The 10,553-nt window shown below is 36.9% G+C and overlaps 1 protein-coding gene across 4 annotated transcripts in view; it reads left to right on the top strand.

Moving 5' to 3' along the window:
• Positions 1–290: 290 nt before the first annotated feature.
• The window catches only part of EYA3 (EYA transcriptional coactivator and phosphatase 3), a 91,524-nt gene continuing 81,261 nt past the window's right edge, over positions 291–10,553 (top strand). For 2 of the 4 annotated variants that reach the window (XM_068539273.1, XM_068539269.1), the window contains exons 1-2: positions 292–381; positions 9,743–9,902. The gene's annotated coding sequence lies outside the window, so the exon portion shown is untranslated. Of the gene's footprint in view, positions 382–9,742; positions 9,903–10,553 lie in introns of all 4 variants that reach the window. The other 2 variants (XM_068539270.1, XM_068539272.1) reach the window with 2 other exon arrangements.

Below are 10,553 nucleotides of genomic sequence, written 5' to 3'. Positions count from 1 at the left end.
AAACATGAGTGCTGAGTATTTTTTTTTTTTACCGAGGCTGCTTGGGCCTCAGTGGTACCTAGGCGCCGCATGAACCAACCTACCCGGCCCAAGCACCACCGAGGGGCCGGGCGGGCCGTAATCAGGGGCGGGGCTCCCGGGACGGCCGAGTGGGCGGGGTCTAGGCGCTTCCCCGCCCCTCCCCGTGAGGCCTGACACATGCGCCCAAAGTCTTCTGTTGGAACGAGGTGTGGATTGTGTGATGACCCTGGCCGCCAACTTCCGGTTTCTAGGGATGCGCATCCGGGTCACACTAACGCCGCCGTTTCCTGCAGCCGCTTGGTTCTCCTGTGTGTTTGGACCGGTCCCCATGTCCTTCTGTGGGGCCTCTGCAGCCTTTGGGTGAGTCTCCGCTGCCGACAGGGTCTGAGTGCGGTCGGTCGAGTACAGCCTGTAGAGGGACGGGTCAAGAGTTGTGTCCCGGTCCCTGTGGGTGGGGGTTCTCTTTGCCTGTCCCTTGTCCCTGCAATGCTTCCTGAGCTTATTTCATTCCTTTCCCCCCACGCCGGCCTCGCCTCTTTCCCCTCAGCTGAGCCTGTTTTGTCGCCGCTCACATCTCGCCTTGCTATTTTTCCTCCGCCTCATCCGCCTTTTAAAAGCCCTGGTTTCTTGCCTTTTCGCCTCAGCGCTTCCCTAAGCCACTGCCCCTCGGTTTTGCCCCTACTCTCACTTTAGCACCTCTCTTCCCCGACCGTTGATCCTGGAATCTTGCTGTGTTTTCACCCAGCAGGACGGCCCACCTCCTCGTTGTGCTCACCCTGCTCCACTGCGAAACTGAGCCTGTCTCTCTCTGGGGTCCTAGGTCCTGGTTCTCCAACTTTCTTCATCCTTGACCCCTACCCCTCCCGGGACGAGTAGGTGACATTTGTGCTTCGCCTGGGTTCTCCCTCCTTTTCTTTGCTAGAGGAGGCCTTTGCCCAAGCCCGGATCTGGGCAGATTTACCCGGCCTGGGGGAAGTTTTCCTTAAGGCGCTGGGTTAGACTGAACTCTGGTAGCTTCCATGGTTAGGGAACAACAAAGGCGTTCCCAGTTCTTCGCTGGTGCACAGTTTTGGGGGCTTTCGCTAGAGCAGGCTAACAGGTGGCAGGCACTCGGAATTGCTGGCAGATTGGGCTTGTGTCATCTTGTTAATCGACAGGTCATGAGGACGTTCTGTCATTTTCTTGTTCTCTATCCCATGAGAATGGATATGCACAGCTGAGGCAAACATGCGGATGTTCTGGGATGATCAGCTCTGTTTTCTGCACGGGCTTTACTTATAGGACAGTTGCTATGATGGAGGACAGAGTTTCTTGGGAGATTATTAGCCCCAGATTTTTAAGCTTATTGCCCAAAATTGTAGTGTACTGTTACTGAAAAAATTTCTGCTAAAGAGTTCATTATAGTAATTTCGAAGTACATTTTCTTTAGTTGAACTCAGTGTGCATGTGTATCTTTATCTTTGCTTCTTATACATTGTTTCTTCATTGTTACTGTATTGACAAGTTTTCTGTTTTTCTTCTTGTTTCTTCATAGACCAGACATTACATTACTTTATTACTTAGCATATTCTTCTGACTCTTTTTTTCTTCACTGTTTTCACCGTCTTAAAACCATCTTTTTCTCATTTTGAGACTTCAGTTTCTCATAAATTTCTTAAATGTCTCTGTAGGCTTTTAGTCATCTCTAAAATGAAGGGATTAGTTTTAATAACGGTTAGTGTCCTGTTTTCCAAAATTTGTTATCTGAGGTATATTTTGAGACACAGAGTTGGATAATTTTTATTTTTGTCTTTCCAATATTTATGGTGTATGTCTAGCATTTGATTACAAATGTTTTTGTGTGATTAGTTTCTGTTCTCATGTAAATTGTGCTCTAAAATTTAGTACTTCAGTGAACAGAATAAATACAGCTTTTAGCATCTGCTTTTCTTTTGACTAATAAGTTATAGAAAAGTCTCCCTCATTATATGAGACATATACATATGCAAGCATAGCATAGACCTTGGCGTATTCCAAAATTGGGCTGATCCCTTCAGCTATTTTTAGCAAAGGACTTTGGAGCTTGACCGTATTAGTCCTAGAAGCCACAGAGAAGGACCCTTCTGGTTGGCTTTCAGGACTTATTTCACTGCTGAGGAAGCCCTTTTGAAAGCTCCTTACTAGTACTTCCTCTCCAGCACCTACCTTGGAAACTCTGGCTTCTGTTCATCCTGGCCTCGTCATTTCCCAATCTTTAAAAACTAACCCCAATGAATATGGGCTGACACTCTATGTTTTCTTACCTCCAGGCTGGTGGACTCTTTTTTTTTTTGTACATACATATACCTATATTTGGATTGATGCAAGGCCCTCTTTCAACCTTTTTCATTTCTGAACGTCTTACTTCTTCAGCATGTCTGTTTAAATCTAGATTGATTTCTATAGTTCACAGCTGGAGGGAACCATAAGAATTCAAACTTATCCCTTTATTTTACAAAATACGGAAATCAGGGTTTAAATTGGTGGTGTTTTCCCCAAGGTCATTTTTCGCAAATAAGTCCTGTTCATGTGTTTAGAGAAATGGGTTTTAGTTTTTTCAAAGCTGTAGGCTGGAGAGCACAATGTATTTAGTGGTGCATGTCAATAAATTTATGTCATAGGAATGAACGTTTTAGGTTAAGAAATCTATGATGCAGAATTTAAAATTCAAGGCTGAAGTCATTTTGCCTTCAAAGAGGGACTCCAGAAAGAAACTGTTGTACAGAAGTAGAAGTTGAAAAGTCTTAAGGAGTCTCCTTCTCTCTCTCTTTTCTTCTAAAATCTCTTTGGCCTATTATGATACAAATTCTGCATAAAAGCTCTTACATGAAACGAACATCCTGTGGTCTCATTGGAGCAGTTGTATTCATGGTCCTGTTCTTTGTACAGAACAGTGATAGACTTTCTAATTACTGAAAAGCCTACACCTCTTGCTTAGCTGCCAAAGGAAAAAAAATATCACTAGAGACAACATAATGTATGTGTTTTTAAAGCTCAGGAGAGGAATGACTGTCGGTTTTCTATAAAAATTTCTGCTTTAGTTTGGCAGAGTCTTAGTTTGTAACCTTGATGGCTCAATTTAAAATACATTTATGCATATTAGTTTTATGCCTGCAGGGTTTTTTTGTTTGATTTTGTTTGATTATTTTTGATTGTTATTTTTTGTCATTTTACTTGGTACTGTACTTTGTTTTACATGTTTTAATTTTTATCCTTGAACCCTAGTATATGTTTTAAGGAAAATGCAGTTTTAAAAATTTAAAATTTTTACAGTGTCCTGGTCATTTGTACCTTGCGGTATGATGGTTTCTGTGATCTGCCTAAGCCACTCCATGACTTCATTCTCTTTGTTTTGTTTACAGATAAAAAGCTCATAGAACTTCTTTTTTGGTAGTTGTCTAAAAGATTTTTGTGTTCTGCATATAATAGCAGGATATTTTAACTTCTATGTGATTTAAATGGAGGAAGAATAGTTCAGAATTGTTCAACATAGAATATAGTTCAACACAGAAATAGTTCCAAATGTATTTAAGGATATTAAGAATAGGTTTTCTTTTTCCCATACATTATTTAATTGGTTTATACCAAGGGGCCGAATTGTAATATTTATAGTAAAGTGGAAAAATATGTGGACTTTCTATCTGCGGATTAACTTAAAAATACAGGTGCATGTTCTTGTACAGAATATATGGCTTAAGCAAAAACTGCCTTATTGATACGTTTTATTGGCAGAGAACACAGCAAACAGCAGCGACATGATCATCTTGATATTTTTATTTGATCCCATTAACCTAAGTCCTAGGGTATCTAATTATTAAATGTAGAAATAATTAGGGTATTTTCTCTTATTTGTAGTATATTAAAAAGGATATTTGAAATATGGGCTTCATAAAATTTATCTTTGCTGTTTTCCCCTTTTAAATATGTAGTAGTATTTTAAACCAGAAGAGGAACTGTAGATAGTGCTGACTTATTGTAAGTTAATTAACAGATTAGCCCAAGGCGGTCAGTGCTTAATATCTTAAAGATCTTGCTACAGATTGTGTTGGATGCACTTTAACTTATTAGCTTGGTTAATATTTGTACTAGTTAGATTTGTTTTTATTCCCTAGGAAATAAAAACAAATAGTTTTATAGTAGTTAGGAGATAGTAATAATCTTTGTAATACATTCCTTTCAGCAAATTTTTTATGGATACCTACTATGTACAGTTATATTACATATATAGACAGTTCATATGAACTAGGTGACATTATACAAGGCTGACATTTACACTTAGATTCTGAATTTGACTTTATTTGTATATATCTGAATTAAACTGTAAGACTAAACATAACCTGCATCACCAGGGTGTAGGGAAAAAGAAGACAACATATTAGAATGAAAATAAGCTTTAATCCTAAGAAGGTGTCAATTCTTATCAGTACAACGGCATATGATTTTTTTAACTAGATTTTATGATTTTCTATTTTCAAAACACTCAGTGATTTCTTTTCATTATTGAATTTAAGGTTCTTGCATTAATCTGTATCACAGCTTAATATAAGTAAAGTCATGTTCTTTATACATAAAATTAAGTAATTTTCATTTGGGAAACTTTTTCACAACTGAACTGTAAAAATCTGTAGTGGTAAAGCAGTAATTTTTTTTAAAAAGCACATTTTGTGTAGCACTTACTCTGTGCCAGGAATTACCAAGTGGCTTACATATGGTATTAACTAACGCTTTAATCCTTAAAACGCTATGAAGTAAGTACTATATTTATCTCCATTTACAAATAAGAAAACCAAGGCACAGAAGTTACACAATTTGCCCAAAGTAACACAGCTAGTTGGCAGGAGAGGTGGATTTGAACTTAGTTTTTCTAGCTCCAGAGTTCGTGACCTTTTTGTACAAAGTTCTACTAGTTTAATGATTTCTTCCTTCATAGGTTAAAACAGTTAAAAAATCCAATTTCTCTGAAACACAGAAGAATGCTGCATTTGGTTGGGAACTTTAGAGAGGGGTTTTACCTGGTCTTTTTGTAAATGCTGGCTTAAGGCAAATTGCAAACCCTTTACTAGCTAGGTTTCTTAGATGGCAAAAACCACATATTAAGAAAGCAAGTAATATCCATATCCTTCCCTCTTAAAAAAAGTATCATATGGAAGTTAATTACTTTTGAGTTATTTGGAGAAAAGGCAGTTTGTTTAATAAAATGCATTCTATGTTACTAAAATGTTTACCCCTTGACATTAATTTTTTCCCTTTCTCTGATTTGCAGAATATTAAATAAATTTATGTAATAGTCTTGAACTCTGAAATCTTACTGACCCCAATATGAATTTAACAACTTTGAAATATAAAACAGAAGACTAAAGCTGAAATTTCTGACTTACCTCTAGTCTCATTTCGAGATTTGGAAGTTTGTACAAAATTAAGTGCATCCATTTCTTTAGGACTACCATGTTTAGAGTAATATATTTAAATTAGTCTTTTTATTTTTACTTTAGAAAAGAGGAGGTGTGCTTTCATAAAACAATTCCTTTTTAAATAAAAATGCAAATAATCATTTAGAATATTGTTAGTCATATTACTATTACTCTTTTGTGCTTTTATTATTTCCAGATTTAAAAATTTTGTTGCATCTCTAAGGGAAGGAGATGATTTTATATCAGTTGAGGTGCAGCTTAATGGAAGAGCCTGGGACTTACATGTGATGAGAAGTTATTTTTCTGAGTATTTTTGAATACAATTGAGAATCATGGAATCTGGTTAACAAAAAAACTACCGTTGTTTCTGGTCAGAAGTGACACTTGGTTAGGGATACTACTTACTTTCATTCTTATATGCTATTAACCCCCCTTTATTAATTCAGACATGTTAATTAAGTGCACTGATTTTTAATAGTAGCTTTTGTCTTGATTTTTTTTTTCTCTTTGTCAGAAAAGTATTGTTATTGAGGTGAAAAGTGTAAGCTTTGCTATGATGATTTACTTACTGGTATTTAGAATGTTCTTTACTTTGATTTAAACATTTGATTTTTATTTCAAAAGCAACTCTCTTTTATATGTGGGTTTGATAATCAGTTTATTTTCTAAAATTTCAATAGTTTCCTTTCACCTGAAATTTAATAATGTAGCAATTACTGAATTTAGGAAAATTGGTAGTTTGTTGCTATCAGCACTGTTACTATGGGAATAAATTAGAATGATTAGCTCTTAGGTGGAATTGAACTTATTCTTTAGTTTCCATAGTAGTTGAAAAAGATTTAGGTCAGATTCACCTGTTGTTCCTCCTTTTTTCAAAATAAGAGGGCATTTTAATTTAGCACAACGATGTTAATTTTTTCCTACTAGATTGATTATATTAATATGATAATCTCACTCTCTTTACTGACAGCATAATCCAAAGTGTGTGTGTATGATTTTTTCTTGAAATATTTCAGAATTTAGAGAACATTTTAGGATACAAAATAGTACATACATATCTTATTAAAAAACATACCCTAGTAATCAGTGTGTTATTACTTCACTGAGTTTTTCAAATCTGTTTTTCCTTTTCATCAATTCTTAACTTTGCTATAGGTTAGGAAGCAGTGATTAGATAACATTAAAAAATAAGTGTTCTTGAGAGTGAGTACTAGAGCTTTTGCTTATGCACCATCTGTCATATTGGTGTGGTATTTAATAGCTAGATGAACTGAAAATCTTTGCTTTATCTCATTTCTGTTTATCTCCTGTTAGTAATATTTATTTAGTGTTGGTACCTCTCATTCGGTGAAATTGTTGTTTATTTGGAATAACTATGGTAAACTATTGATTCTTACCCAGATGGTTCCTTTTTCCTTTTTTGTTCATTTTCAGAGGCTTGCCTTTAAAAAACTGTAATTTAGAGAATCACTAAAACTTTGAGTGTTCTTTCATACGTAGCTTGAAGTAGATATTTTCCTCCTTTTTGACTGGTCAGTTTTTTAATTTTTTTATTTTTTATTTTTTTAAAATATTTATGTTGGCTGCACGGGGTCTTAGTTGCAGTGTGCGGGATCTTTAGTTGTGGCATGTGGAATCTAGCTCCCTGACCAGGGGTCAAACCCGGCCCCCCTGCATTGGGAGCACGGAGTCTTAACCACTGGACCACCAGGGAAGTCCCGGGTCAGTTTCTTAAAATCTTTGGGTAAAATGGCATTCAAACTTTTTTGATCACAACCCACTATAAGATGCATTTTTCATTGTTATCCAGTACTTACACACATATATGTACATATTAATATTTAAAATTGAAACAGATGTTTCATGAAACAATATTTATTTTTACTATTGGTGATGCATTGTAATGTTTTCTGTTCTATTTTGTTTAATTGCATTTCATTCAGAACAAACTGTTGGTATCCACTAAATGGATATGATAACCCACTAATGTGTTGAACCTGCAGTCTGAAAAATTCTAGTGACTGCTAGATTTTTTCCAATATTGTTTTTTGGGAATTGGAGATGTGTGGGTTTGTTAGTTTTTTTTTCACTGAAATGTATCTTGATTTTCTTAATCTTTTAACCTAAATAATTGTGCAGAACAGTTGAGAGAGGGAGACCCTGTTGCCCCAATTCTTGTTACTGTCACCTCTGTCCTTTACTCTGTGTCTAGGCACATCATTTAAAAAACTGCAGTGATACAGAATCGTGAGGTTGACAACGCTTGGTCATGTGTAGAGCTTTTATCATTAGAATCCTTTTCTAGTTTCCATCTAACAGTCAAAGTTTAGTTTGATTAAGTTCCTTTCACAAACCTTGCTTCTGCTCTTGGCAACTAGTCAAAAGGTTACAAAGCTGCTTTATTCTGCTTTTTTCTGGCCCCATTCCAGTCTTTGTAAACCAAGAAAAGAGAGCCAAGGAGTGAAGCAGTTTGCTCCTGTGTATATAGTCAGGTGAAAGTAACACAGTTGAAGAGTCATTAGGATTTGTTACAGTGGACTGTATTTATTTATTATCCTGATTCATTTCCTGTAATCATAAAGGGGGAAAGATGGTAGAGATATCAACAGTTCCTAGCATATCACAGCTATTAGAGTGAGGCAGGGTCAGCAGGCATACACTACTGTTTTTACCACTACCTCCTTTTAACACGTAATGAGCACTTACTATGTGCCAGGCACTATTTAAAGCATTTCTCTTGTATTAACTCATATTTATTTGGGAGGCCTGGGAGAAGAACGAGAATGAGGAAGAATAAAGAAGAAAACTGGCTTTCTTAGTATCTTCTCATTACCTGGCTTGTGAGTTCTGGCTATTGGTTACTGTAGCATGACATAGCATACATTTTTTTAAAATAAATAAATAAATAAATTTATTTATTTTTGGCTGCATTGGGTCTTCGTTGCTGTGCACAGGCTTTCTCTAGTTGTGGTGCGCGGGGGCTACTCTTCGTTGCGGTGCGTGGGCTTCTTGTTGCGGTGGCTTCTCTTGTTGCGGAGCACGGGCTCTAGGCACGCAGGCTCAGTAGTTGTGGCTCGCAGGCTCTAGAGCACAGGCTCAGTAGTTGTGGCACACGGGCTTAGTTGCTCCACAGCATGTGGGATCTTCCCAGACCAGGGCTCGAACCGGTGTCCCCTGCATTGGCAGGCGGATTCTTAACTACTGTGTCACCAGGGAAGTCCCAGCATACATTTTTAACTTGGTCAGCTTTTTAAAATCATTAGTCCTGTCTGTGATGTTCTGTACTGAGGCACGAAGCTATGGTTTAAAACCTCAGGCTTTGAAGTTAGGCTGCCTGGGCTTGAATTCCAGGTTGGTGAGTTATTAGGTATATGACCTTGGTTGAGTCACTCTCTACGCTTCAGTTTTCTCATCTGTAAAATGGTGATAATAGTAAGTAGTACATATCTTATAGACTTATTGAGAGGATTAAAAGAGTTAATATACGTAAAGTACTTAGAACAGTGCCTGACCCATAAAAAACATTACATAAATGTTAGCTATTAATAACTCACAACTCACAGTTGGATCTCCTGAAAGTATTTGTGACCATGATGAGTTCATATTTGCTAAGTAACAGGACATGATTGATATTCAATGTTTTATTGCCCAGGAGCTTGAAAACAGCTTTCCTTGAGGACTTGGAAGGAAGTTCTTGTGCAGAGTGTTGGAATCAAAGCCAGGGACAAAGAGTATCAGCTACAGGCCCAACTTGTTTAATCTCTCACAGGAATCTCTTATTATTTGGACCTTACCTTTTTTGTTGTTGTTGGGTTTTGTTTTGCTTTTTTTTAAAGATTTTTTTTTTTGATGTGGATCATTTTTAAAGTCTTTACTGAATTTGTTACAGTATTGCATCTGTTTTGGTTTTCTGGCCTTTGGCCGTGAGGCATGTGGGATCTTAGCTCCCCCACCAGGGATTGAACCTGCACCCCCTGCATTGGAAGGTGAAGTCTTAACCACTGGACCTCCAAGGAAGTCCCTGGACCTTAACTTTAATAATTTTAATATTTTGCCCTTTGAAAAACTAAGAGGAACTAGTTAATGAATTGACTTTCACTCAAGACCACATTTCTGTCCTGAGTCTGTTTAGCTTATGTCTAAGATATTTCTTTATTTTATTTTTCTTTAACAGTTATATCATCCTAACTATGTGCCAGACACTATTCTAAGAGCTTTATAGATATTAACTCATTTAAACCTATGACAAGCTTATGAGAAAAACACTAATTATTATTTTTCCCATTTTACAGATGAAGTAAATGAGGCTCAGAAAAGTTAAATAACTTGTCTAAGCTCCCACACCACTCATCAGTGCCAGAACTGGGATTTGAACCTAAGAGTCAGACTCCAGAGTTCATGCTTCAAGCTTGCCAAGCCTGCCTCTTACAGAGATGAATTATGTTGAAAAGGGTAAAATAGCAAGTGTTAAAACTTACTTCACTGTTCTTTACTCTGTGTACTGAATGACAACACTGAAATTATGTGTGATGGTGTTTTGGCTGATGGGTTTTTGAAGGAATAAATAAATTCGAAGTAAAATATTAATAAAAGATCTGTACCTAGATTTTATAGTTCTGACAGCTAAAGACATGCATTTCAAAAGACTCAGTTCTGGTAATATAGCATGTAGTAAGTTTTGTTCAAATACTGGAGAGTGGATTGATAGATACATGTGATGGATAGATATATAGAATGCTATATAGAATTTTGACTTTAGAAAATGGGTAGTATAGACACATTTATAGAACATTCATGTTGGAGTATACCATGTGTCAGGCCACAGCGCCTATAGAAAAAAATGTGATTCTCTTAGAAATGTTAACTTTAGATTAAAGGAGGGTGGAGATAAAGTTTTGGAGGCTGAGAGTTCTACGGAGTCTGGATCTCCATGCATTAGAGAAACTCTTATGCTTTGTGACTGACACGTTACTAAAAACTGAAGAGAGGTCCAAAGAGCGTTGGAAGGAATGTAGTAGAACTGTTGGATTATTATTAAGGTCATTTTGACACTCTAATTCAGATGAACTCATTCCTTCTCAGTACTTTATACTGTGGTTTTGG

This window comes from Eschrichtius robustus, chromosome 3 (assembly GCF_028021215.1).
Source record: "Eschrichtius robustus isolate mEscRob2 chromosome 3, mEscRob2.pri, whole genome shotgun sequence".
Classification (NCBI taxonomy): Eukaryota; Metazoa; Chordata; class Mammalia; order Artiodactyla; family Eschrichtiidae; genus Eschrichtius; species Eschrichtius robustus.
The sequence above is the reverse complement of the archived record's forward strand: the minus strand, read 5'-3'. Positions and strand labels throughout refer to the sequence as shown.